Consider the following 11,283-nt stretch of genomic DNA (forward strand, 5'->3'; position numbering starts at 1 on the left):
TCAGTCCGTTACGGTTTTGCTCAAAAACTCTACTTATTAACAGGATCAAGTGCCTCAGATCTTTCCGCGGAACATTACAGAAAAGAAGCTACAACATTTCCTATTTAACTGCTACTTTAAGAAATTAATGACACGTTGAAAGGAAAAATGAACATTTGACATTTTCAATCTTTTCAGGGTATTAGGTTATCTAAGACACAATAGAATGTTTCTGGAAATGAGGGAATTTAATTTATACTGAACCGTGAAGGTCCCGGGTTAGAATTGGCCTTCAGTAAACCATGCTTGTCGTAAGAGGCGACTAACGGGATCAGGTGGTCAGGCTCGCTGACTTGGTTGACACATGTCATCGGTTCCCAATTGCGAAGATCGATGCTCATGCTTTTGATCACTGGATTGACTGGTCCAGAGTCGATTATTTACAGACCGCCGCAATATAGCTGGAATATTGCTCAGTGCGGCGTAAAACAAAACTCACTCACTCACTAATTTATACTTTTGTGTTGAGTTTCCAAACTTTCAGGAATAACTGAAATAAGAGTGAGTAAGTGAGCTATTTAATGTCGCTTTGATCACGCCCCCGACCGATGCAATCACTTTCAGACCCGATCCGATCATCACCTACACAGTACAATCGGATGATGCTCGCGACGTGCTCGGGACAGAGTCTCTATCAATCACGTTTTCTGTCGCGCCGCGACCTCTATTGAGACGTCGTTACTGGAAAGTGTAGTGTACGTATTAATTTAGTGAATATCCCCTCTAGACAGTGTGTTTTAAAGGAATTACCCATTATTGCAGGCCCCAGACACAATCATAATGTTTCGATGAGACCCCAACTAACTACATGGCTGCTTCAGTGAATCTGAGACTGAGTCTTTGATCTTTGATGTTTAATCTGTCTGAACGCTCTCCCTGCTCTGTTTATCACAAGGGGGAGAGTGATTTCTGATGAGTACCACTTAGTGCCATGATTGGGACAAGATCGCTAGTTTGTACACAGACTGGACCTTGTATTGGCTAATATAGACGTGTTTTATGTGAATGTAAGTCTACAGAATAAATGGCTTTGTGTATTCAATACCATTAATGTTGTGCATTTATTTATTTATTTCATACGTCATGGTATGAAACAAGTTTGAATGTGAATTATTATTGTTAATATAGGATATTTAAATAGCTCACATATCCAGGCAACTAGTGCATGCTCAAGGCGCTGGTATTTTTCCCTTCTCATCATACAAGTAAGACCGCCTCCGTGGTGTAGTGGTTAGAGCGTCCGCCCGGAGAGCGGAAGGTCGCGGGTTCGATCCCCGACCGCGTCATACCAAAAGACGTTAAAATATGGTACTTGTTGGTCCCTGTCTGGCGCTCGGCATTAATGGGTACAACAAGGATTGGTCGGCTCGGAGTCAGTATAATGTGTCTGAGTAGGGTATTCATGCTTCACTGCGGCATGGTATCTCAGTGGGCTAGCACTATAAAACCAGCTTCAGTCTGGGCTAGTACAAGCAGCCGCACATACACATACACACGCATGCACGTTCTCATATGAGCGAAATATTCTCAAGCACGACGTTAAACCCAATTTCACCTCACCTCACCTCATACAAATAAACCATTTTTGAAGAAATATCAGCATGGACTTTCAACATTTAAGAAAAGAGTAACCTAATTTCGATTGGAACATACTGTAACAATGCTTTTGATCTTTCAAAGTTCGTTTCCTTTCTTCTAAACCCTTTAAACTTTTGTCATTAACTATGCACCAGTGCTTTGGTTTGTTTTCACATGATAAACGACGTATGTCTACTGAATCTTCCAAGCGTCGTTGATGGTCGCTGTTGCAGAAAGAAGACACTGATTATACAATGTAAATCAATAGCGTATACATTTTGTATTGATACTAACTTCCAACATCGTCCTTCATAACAATTCATCATAGAGAATAAACTAAACTTAGTTTACTGAATCTCGGATTGTGTTTACTTGCCTGGGAACTACAGTTATCGCAAGGGATGTTAGACAGACTTCAGGGAGACGCTGAGCACATAATTCATACATGCTGCCCATATCGATCAATATTCTGACGCAACATAGTACAAAAAGCACATACAACAATTTTTAAATGCATGCTATATAAATGTTTGAAATCGCTCACAATAAAAGTAACCATACACCATGCATACTCACAAGAAATGGCTGTTGTAGCCTTGTTGCTATGTAAGTAGATGGGTGAGCCACTTTCAGCTCTTCCAGCGGTGTCTCAACGGGACATAACAGAAACGGTTTTCACAAAGTGTACTTTTGAGAGGGGAGTGCGTGAGTTTGGATTCACGCCGCTTTTAGCAATATTCCAGCAATATCACGGCGGGGGACACCAGAAATGGGCTTCACACATTGTACCCATGTGGGGAATCGAACCCAGGTCTTCGACGTGACGAGCGAACGTTTTAACCACTAGGCTAACCCACCGCTGAGGGGGATTTAACCCGATGTGACCCGTGGAGATCTGGGTTATTATTGATCTTCAGTAACCCATGCTTGTCGGAAGAGACGACTAACGGGATTGGGTGGTCAGATTCACTGACTTGGTTGACACTTATCATCGTATCCCAATTACGTAGATCGATTTTCATGACGTTAATCACTGGATTGTCTGGTCCAGACTCGATTATTTACATATAAGCTGGAATATTGCTGAGTGCAGCGTTAAACAACAGATAATCAAACAAGAACCCGATGTGACGACCAAACGCTTTAAGCACAAGGCTACCGCTACCAACCCCCTTCCCCACAATTTTGTATGTATTTGTAAGTGTAATCACTTCTGAATGGAATGGTATCATGTATACGTCCAAAGATGCCACGTTAACGTTATTCACGCATTTTGGGTCTATAAGCATCATAGCTTCATGTTATATTCTCACAATACACAGTAGCATAATGACCTCCCACCTTAAGCATTGTCCGCTCGTAACACCGAATCTCCGCTTTCACGTTATAAGACCATTTCTTGTGTCCTACTTTGTGGGGCGGTGGGGTAGCCTGGTGGTTAAAGCGTTGGCTCGTCACGCCGAAGACCCGGGTTCGAATCCCCACATGGGTACAATGTGTGAAGCCCATTTGGGTTTTTCCCCGCCGTGATGTTGTTGGAATATTGCTAAAAGCGGCGTAAAACCAAACTCAGTCGGTCAGTCCTACTTTGTGCGAATTCTTTATTAAGTAGGTAAGGTTTATCGCTGCATTTAACTAAATTTATATGTCAGCAAAACCACGAGGTACACCCAAAATTGGCTATACCCTTGTTGGGAATCGAACCCGAGTGTTCTGCGTGACGATCGAACGCATTAACAACTAGGTTCCCCAATCGTCCCGATATTTCTCCAGAATTGCTGAAAGCGTGAAAGTAAATTCACAGACTAACTGTCCATATCATGTAGCTGGTTAAAACTGTCGCGTGCGAACTTTTCGCAGGCCTCCCAAAGTAGAAGTGATCGGCGGTATGCTGGCTATAAAAGCAGCGTGAATGGACCAGGTGGTCAGTGTAGTATCCTTGACCAATGGCACTCTGACAGCGTGCACATTAATCTCATTATAAATCACTGGTTTGTCAGATGCAGACTTGGTGTATTTTCAGGCCGCTTTACTACATTGCTTGACTGTTGCTTAAGTGCTGAAACGGGGCGGTGGGTAGCCTAGTGGTTAAACGCCGAAGACCCAGGTTCGATTCCCCACATGGGTACAATGTGTGAAGCCCATTTCTGGTGTCCCCGCCGTGATATTGCTGGAATATTGCTGAAATCATACTCAATCACTCACTTAGCTGCTGAAACGAACAACAGTAAAATATTGTATTCTCTCACGAACAGTATACTGGTGCCAACGGAGAACCATGTTTCAGAATAATTAACTAACGAAGCTGTACACTTGCTAAATGTGACAACGTCCCCTTAAGAGAACGTGATTTATTCCCGGATCCGGTGCTTTATGTATCACTGGACCACTCGATTGATCTTCGTAAGCTCTGCTAACTAAATTTACCGAGGTAACAAATGCCCTATACACTATCCTACACTATATCGTTGCTTCAAGTTGACTCAATGAACACCGGATCAATATCCAGTATTCCTCATCTACCAATCTTTCAACGCTGGGGGATGAAATACATCGCCAATATTCCCACTAAATCTGGTTTAGTTATGAGAAGGTCTTGGTACACGGGCCCCATCATGCATTACTCTTAGTTTCTGATCCTAAAATACCATTATCCCACAAGAACACAATCTACTGCTTGTAGGAATATTTACTCCCTTGGTAATAATTTAACACTTGTCCATAGTATGATACGTGTACATATTCTGATATTTGCCCAATTCTGAAACGACAAAATTAATGAATTTTCTTGTAATTATTTGATTGCAACTGATCGTATAAAATGTGTCATTTGTTGCACCGAATCTGAGATATATATCACCACCTACATCCCAGACAACTCTACATGTTTAGAGGAACCTTGTTTCATGTACAAGCCACAGCGCTTTATTCATAGCAGGAGAGTTTGTGTTGGAAATGTCATTTTTGACAACATCGATTTTATGTAAAGTTGGTTCAAACATCAATTCAGAGAAACATAAAATTGCCTAATGATATCTTGAGGAATCCTGAATTTTAAAATGAAACATTTTTCTGCTCATCTGTCCTGTATTGAAAATCGATTTGTTTAAGCTACCACATCATGGTTTAGACAGTTGCTAACCCTTACTGAACCAATTCGCCAGACAAGAAAGCCGTGTTTCAGTATCAGATGGGAAAGAATGTATTTTCGGAACAGGTGACCTTACTATAAAACCTTCTTTAGTCCACATTAGTCGGAGTGTAGATAACAAGCCTACGTTTACGAGAAATGGAATAACAACTAAGTGTTCTGTGCTATTCTAAACCTTGAATATATGTCAATATATTTCACGCATTGGTTTTGACAATAACATAAAGGTCTTATCGCTGTACCGCTTCTTTTGTTTTGTTTCTTGTATGGTTTAATGACCCACGTATGACTGCTATGTGGCAGTGTTATTCATTTGAAACAATATCCCAAGTGTAATACACTGCATACGTGGATTCAGTGAAAGGTACTGGTGCTATAATTAGACTTGTACTAGATTTAGACAGAAAGATCTGGAAAGTACTGAAGGGTGCTGGTTCTAAAGACTACTTCCTCAGAGAGTATTGTAGAAATTCTAGGCGTTTTGTTATATATTATTTCTTCCAGGCTTCAGAATCAGTTACACTTTCCGTCTCTTCCCCCCGAATCAAACTATGACAGTATCCTATATTTACCAATCTGTTGATAAATGATTGTGAAAGTGTTATCATAAGCTCAGTAGCATATTTACACCGAAATGGAATTTTGAGGACAATCATTATTGGCTATTCTTTTGTACAGAATTTATTTATTTATTTCTTTTCTGTAGATTATAGCTTATGTTTATACTATGATATGAATACCAAATAAGGTGAGTGTTATGAGAGAGTGTTTTTGGTGATTTGTATTATCATTGATTAGGTAATAGTTATTATGGGTCACAATGTTTAAAGTTTGGAGTGTAGGTTGTGGCTCATCTCGCATATCATATATGTTCAATGACAATAGTATTTTTAGCGGCACGCCTTTTTGATAGCACTTTAGAGTTGCCTCCCTTGGTAATCTTGTTTATTTACGGCTTCCATCATGCCGACTGTTTCACATGATTCCATAACGTTCTGAGGGAATAATGATGCTGCCTATCTTTACTAGAATGCTCGAGAACTGTGTAAGAGCTATTTAAGGCTGGTTGTTGTGTTGTGCCCCACGGACTTATTACATGACTGGAGTTATACACATATGTCTGCCGTCATCGAGCTGATACACGTCTGCCAACCATCCTCAAGTCTTCTCAACATTTCCAGACCGTGTTTGTCTATTCACTACTGTCATTGTAAACAACCTTCAATCAGTATATCTGTTCTCATCGTGAATGTCAAGACTCTTTTGAGTTAATATTTTATATTTGTGACCCAATATTTTAGATTTGTGACTCAATTGCAATGTACTAGAAATCTGTATTGTCATTCATTGTAGTTTGCTCATTGTTTGCTCAATATATTATTGAATATTTTAGACTTGTCTATGTTCTATTTTGCTGGTTCAAAGGGGACTTTTAAACCTTTTGTCACGGCAAATTTATTAACCGTAACAGTGAGAAGTCAATGTCTTCATTATGAGGAACACGACGTTTCCGAGTATATTCTTACTCGTTTGTGTTCCTCATGATAAAGACGTTAACATCCATAGATTCTAACCTTATTTGGTATTGGTACATGACTATATGAATATCCTTTAGGCTTTGATTCAAATACAAACCAATATTGAATTATTCATCACTGCACATGGAGGGGGTATTTTGCCAGTTGGACAGAAATTGTCCCTGAGCACACATGTATCAGTATGAAATCCCTTATGCTAGGCATGAGTCCAAAACAGTATCTCGCGTTGGTTAGACTCTTATAGCTGTGATGTTTTGCGAGTTTGACAGGCTTCCTTTCCTGAACAGACGTCTATATTAGTAATGTCAGGAATGTAAAGTGGAAGATGACGGTTTTTGGTGCTACTTGTTCACTGAAGAATAGGTGACATTAGTTTCCTGACATGTAGTAGCGCATGAAGCGAGGTCCAAATAATGGTATTTTCTGGACGAGGCATCAATCTGACAACAACCAATTTCCCTGATATTGACCATTTCATGGTGGCCCGTCTCACCACCACAGACGCCTGACCTCTACTACCCACAATGTAATCTTCATATTTCCCCGTACAATTTGACCTCAAGTGACTATTCATTCATCCAGACTGATCAAGTAGTTTATCATCGGGTCATCTTCCTGTAATACACACTGTCGATGAAATGTCATTGTTTGATTTACAGACATTCATTTGAAACTTAGCCATTCCTTTCTTTTTAGACATATTCAAAAGCGATGTTATAACGCATGTCTGACAACAAGTAATTCCCTCGTATTGCCCAATCTCACTGCCACAGCTGCCCTACCTGTAGTTTCCACTTTTTACTCCCCCCTCCCCCTTTGAATTTGACTTCAATGCAGTCTCCACTTTGACCATTCTTTCACCCAGACTGATAGCTTATCACCTTGTCGATGACGTTGGTGTCATTGTTTGATGTACAGACATTAACACTCATTGCTTTCCCTCGAGACGTATTCAATGTTATAATGCATGTCTGTCAAAGTGAAGGCATAACGTCTAACAGTTACATCAAAATGCATCATCTATATGTGGGTGGAAAGCGATATCCACGGGCACAGCTATAGTTGTCAGAGATGATGGATCTCAATTTACTTGCTCAATTGAAAAATGATTAAAACCCACGCTGAGAAGATCCCAATCAATAAAATTAATAATGTAAGGTGAGTTCACATTACAGTCTTCTGTTTACATCCGATTCTGTTCCTTGTGTTACACCACAGAAATGAGTGGTATTATGAACACTTTGGTTGCAGAACATGTCTTTCGTTTCTCATTAGTAGGACGTCCAGAAGTATTTACAAGAGATTGGACGAAAATGAACGTGAGGCATTTTGCACTATTTAAATGCCAAGACGAAGTCTTACAAATGCGACAATCAATTCTGACATTTCAAACATGTATTATTTTATATCGATTTGAATTTCCTTAAGTGTATTACCAAATACCCCAAAATGGCAAAATAGGGCGTTTATCTCTTAAACATGTTACATATTTTGAGAACGTGAATTGAAAATAAGGTTGTTTTTCATTAGCGTATGCATATCGATTACTTAGCACATTCCTATTTGACACAGTTTATACAATGAGGGTATTTTAAAACGTATCTGAAATACCATGTGCCGATACGTTTCCTCAGCGAGTTCATTTATATCTATGTGAATACTAGTATACACTTTTCGTAGGCATATTGTTTATTTATTTAACACAATCTAACGAAATCTGACCCGAATGGCGCCTGGCTTCGTTTACAGAAGTTGTGAACAATTGAGTTCACGCACAAGTTCACTGGATGCCATTCACCCGTGAAGGTCCGGGTTAGAATGAACCTTCAGTAACCCATCTGCTTGTCGTAAGAGGCGACTAACGGGATCGGGTGGTCAGGCTAGCTGGCTTGGTTGACACATGTCATCGGTTCCCAATTGCGCAGATCGATTCTAATGCTGTTGATCGCTGGATTGTCTGGTCCAGACTCGATTATTTACAGACCGCCGCCATATAGCTTGAATATTGCTGAGTGCAGCTTAAAACTTAACTCACTCACTCACTGGATGCGACTCAGTAAGATACTTTTCTTTCTTACTGTCTCAAAACTTCTGTGTTCATCAAGGTCACTTCCTTACTTGACCTTCAAGGCAGGTCTCCTCTTGGCCTTTGCTATTGTATTAAGAGCCCACTAATTTCGATCTGTAATATGTGTGATCTTGATGATTGCACATCACCAAACCTCAAAGATGTAGCTCGTTGCTCTGTGACGATGTTCTGAGTCCAGGCTTGAATACTAATGACTCTGTACATAGTGGGGACATTACTGTTTATGGTAAACAAACAGTCCCTGGGTTTAGGTTTGTGAAATAGATAGGACCGATAGACTCAGCTCTTCAGACCATGCAAGCATGTCTGGTCATCTAAGCATTTGATTTGATTTTCAGTTCACAGGTTTCCATGTCATCAAAGTGTGTGCAAGCTAAGACGCCACAGTTTCTGTGCAGAGTAAAGTCCCTTTGGCACATCAGAAACCAATGACGTGGATTCATATCTCGGCTTGCGCTGATCATATTTCTGCGTTTGTCAGATTGATTCTCGGTCTGGTTGAGTGGTAAACGCCCGAAACCTTCCTGTGTAATCCCAACTGAATTAGCCTTGCATATGGTGGTCCGAGTTGATATATATATATATATATATATATGTGTGTGTGTGTGTGTGTGTGTGTGTGTGTGTGTAACAAAATTACATCATAATTAGAAGTGGAGCCCACATTCACTTGTAATATTCATCAATCAGGGAATACCGACATCAGCTATGGTTATGTTAGCAAGTCAAGAAACGTTGACCAATTGGCAGTATTCCCCGAACTTAGATAAAACTATCTGGACCTTTTCCAAACGCATTTCACAAGTTTGTGTGAATACTGAAGGCGATGCACTCTTGTCAGGCCTCAAAGAGCAAGGCGCGTTTCCATTCATAAAGAAGATATGTCTCCATGACCTTGACTGATTGGCTTAATGGTTTTGTGGGAAAGAATCAAGTAGAAGTTTATGTTGGTTTTGCAGAGCTGACTCTGATGTATTATTCAACATTTTAACGTCGTTTTATCACTCTGTTAGGTTGAACTGATACTTCAAGTCGATTCTCTGGTGCAGTATGAAATCAAAGGAAAGGTTTTCCTGCACTATGGTTTCAGAGTGCGATATCAATATGGATCTCGTTCGTTTGAGGTCAAAATTGAAAATCTTTGGGGAACCAGCTTGAAGAACACACCCTGAACACACGGATGATTATTCTTCTCTGCTCGATAAAGACTGTAAAGAATATCTGCGCAAAGTTCTATCTCTCGCTTATTCACGAGACAAGGCCAGACATTAAGAGCAACATTCATTGCTGTCGGGTTCGAATTTTTGTAACGTTCCGTGAACTATTCTTAGCATGTTAACACAATATCGTTGCTTTAGGATTTTCCATATTTACGAATGGACAAATTTGTGCTTAAACTTAATACATACAATTCTATATTTACATTACATTTCAGAATAAAACATGAATCAAAACCGGCTCATAGATCGTTTCCTTCTAATTATCATTCCAACGTTTTGCATCAACCATTGAATCACTGATTTTGATTTTTTCAATTTAAACGACATGTCATTGGACACCAGTATATTTCATTTTCAAGTCGCTTTGATTTATTTTGAGAGTGCATGTTTCAAAGATATATATAATGACACTACTTATTGTTGGAGTCATGAATCTAGATGCAGTTGAATTTCCTCCTTACAGACCTGATGAATGCCATTGTGACTGCATTGACATCCTCTCAATCAATGTTCTTTATGCTGAGAAAGAAGGCGAAAATAAGACAAGATATGTATATGTTTGGTTCATCTGATCAATCTGAAAATCACCTGAAAAGCTTGAAAACTTGCTTGAGTTGGAGTTGTATTTAAAACTGGCCACTTAATGGTGTTTTAAGATTCATTAATTAATTTACTGAGGTAACAAATTTCAATAAACAAGGTGAAGGAACAGGAGATCAGTATAGCACAGCTTCCTTAATCTATGAATCTTTCAAAGCAGGTAGGCGGGGGCGGGGGGAGATACATCGACATTATTATCACTTAATCTGCTAAAATTATTGAAAGTTTGTCGTAAACAATGGCATGCTTTACTTGCTTCTGTACCGGTTAATGGCTTTGAACTGAACTGTTTCAATTGATTCTATGTAAACACTTATTTTCTTTTGAACAAGTTCTTATAAATTGATCCTTTAAGTACGTCATTGTCGTTGAACAAATATGTCTACATATATAAATGAAAGTATTGTACACTCTAATATTTGACTCAGTCGCGTATATTGATGATGTGGTCTCTCATTTAGTTAATTCGGTATATTCAGGAACCCAAATTATGGATCTTAATACGCATCACAAACCACAGTTACTGAGGTTATTAAATGGACTATTCACTTTCCTGACCAGTTGTACTGACTCACTGAACACCAGATTAATATATTGGAGTGTCTTCCATCAACTCTATTGGATGGAATACATGTATCGACAATGTACTCCAGATGTCTTTAGAATTTATTCCAGCAAAACATAACTCTCTGGTATAACTGGTTGATGTCAGCCGTCAGGTTTATGATGAATGGGTATGTGAAGCTATTTGTCTGTCCGGTATATCCTGATCCAACACTCATGTGTTACATGTGCTGTTTAACCATGAACAGATCTCTGTGATTCAATTTGTCGTGAACATACATTGTCAAACTAGCAGTTGTGTTCATGTTACTGTTTCCTTAACCACAAGTGTAACTATAACTGGTACCTTCACTTTAGCCGCACCCATGGCAAATTATTGCATACCTAGAAAACTACATACTTGCATGAACTTTGCTGTATATGTAGTTGTGATTGTATTTTCAACGATGACAATAAATCGAAAATGATACCATATTTTTACCTGATACAACAACCACGAACTCT

Source organism: Haliotis rubra, unplaced genomic scaffold, assembly GCF_003918875.1.
Source record: "Haliotis rubra isolate DU_JTF1 unplaced genomic scaffold, ASM391887v1 Scf1760, whole genome shotgun sequence".
NCBI classification, from domain to species: domain Eukaryota; kingdom Metazoa; phylum Mollusca; class Gastropoda; order Lepetellida; family Haliotidae; genus Haliotis; species Haliotis rubra.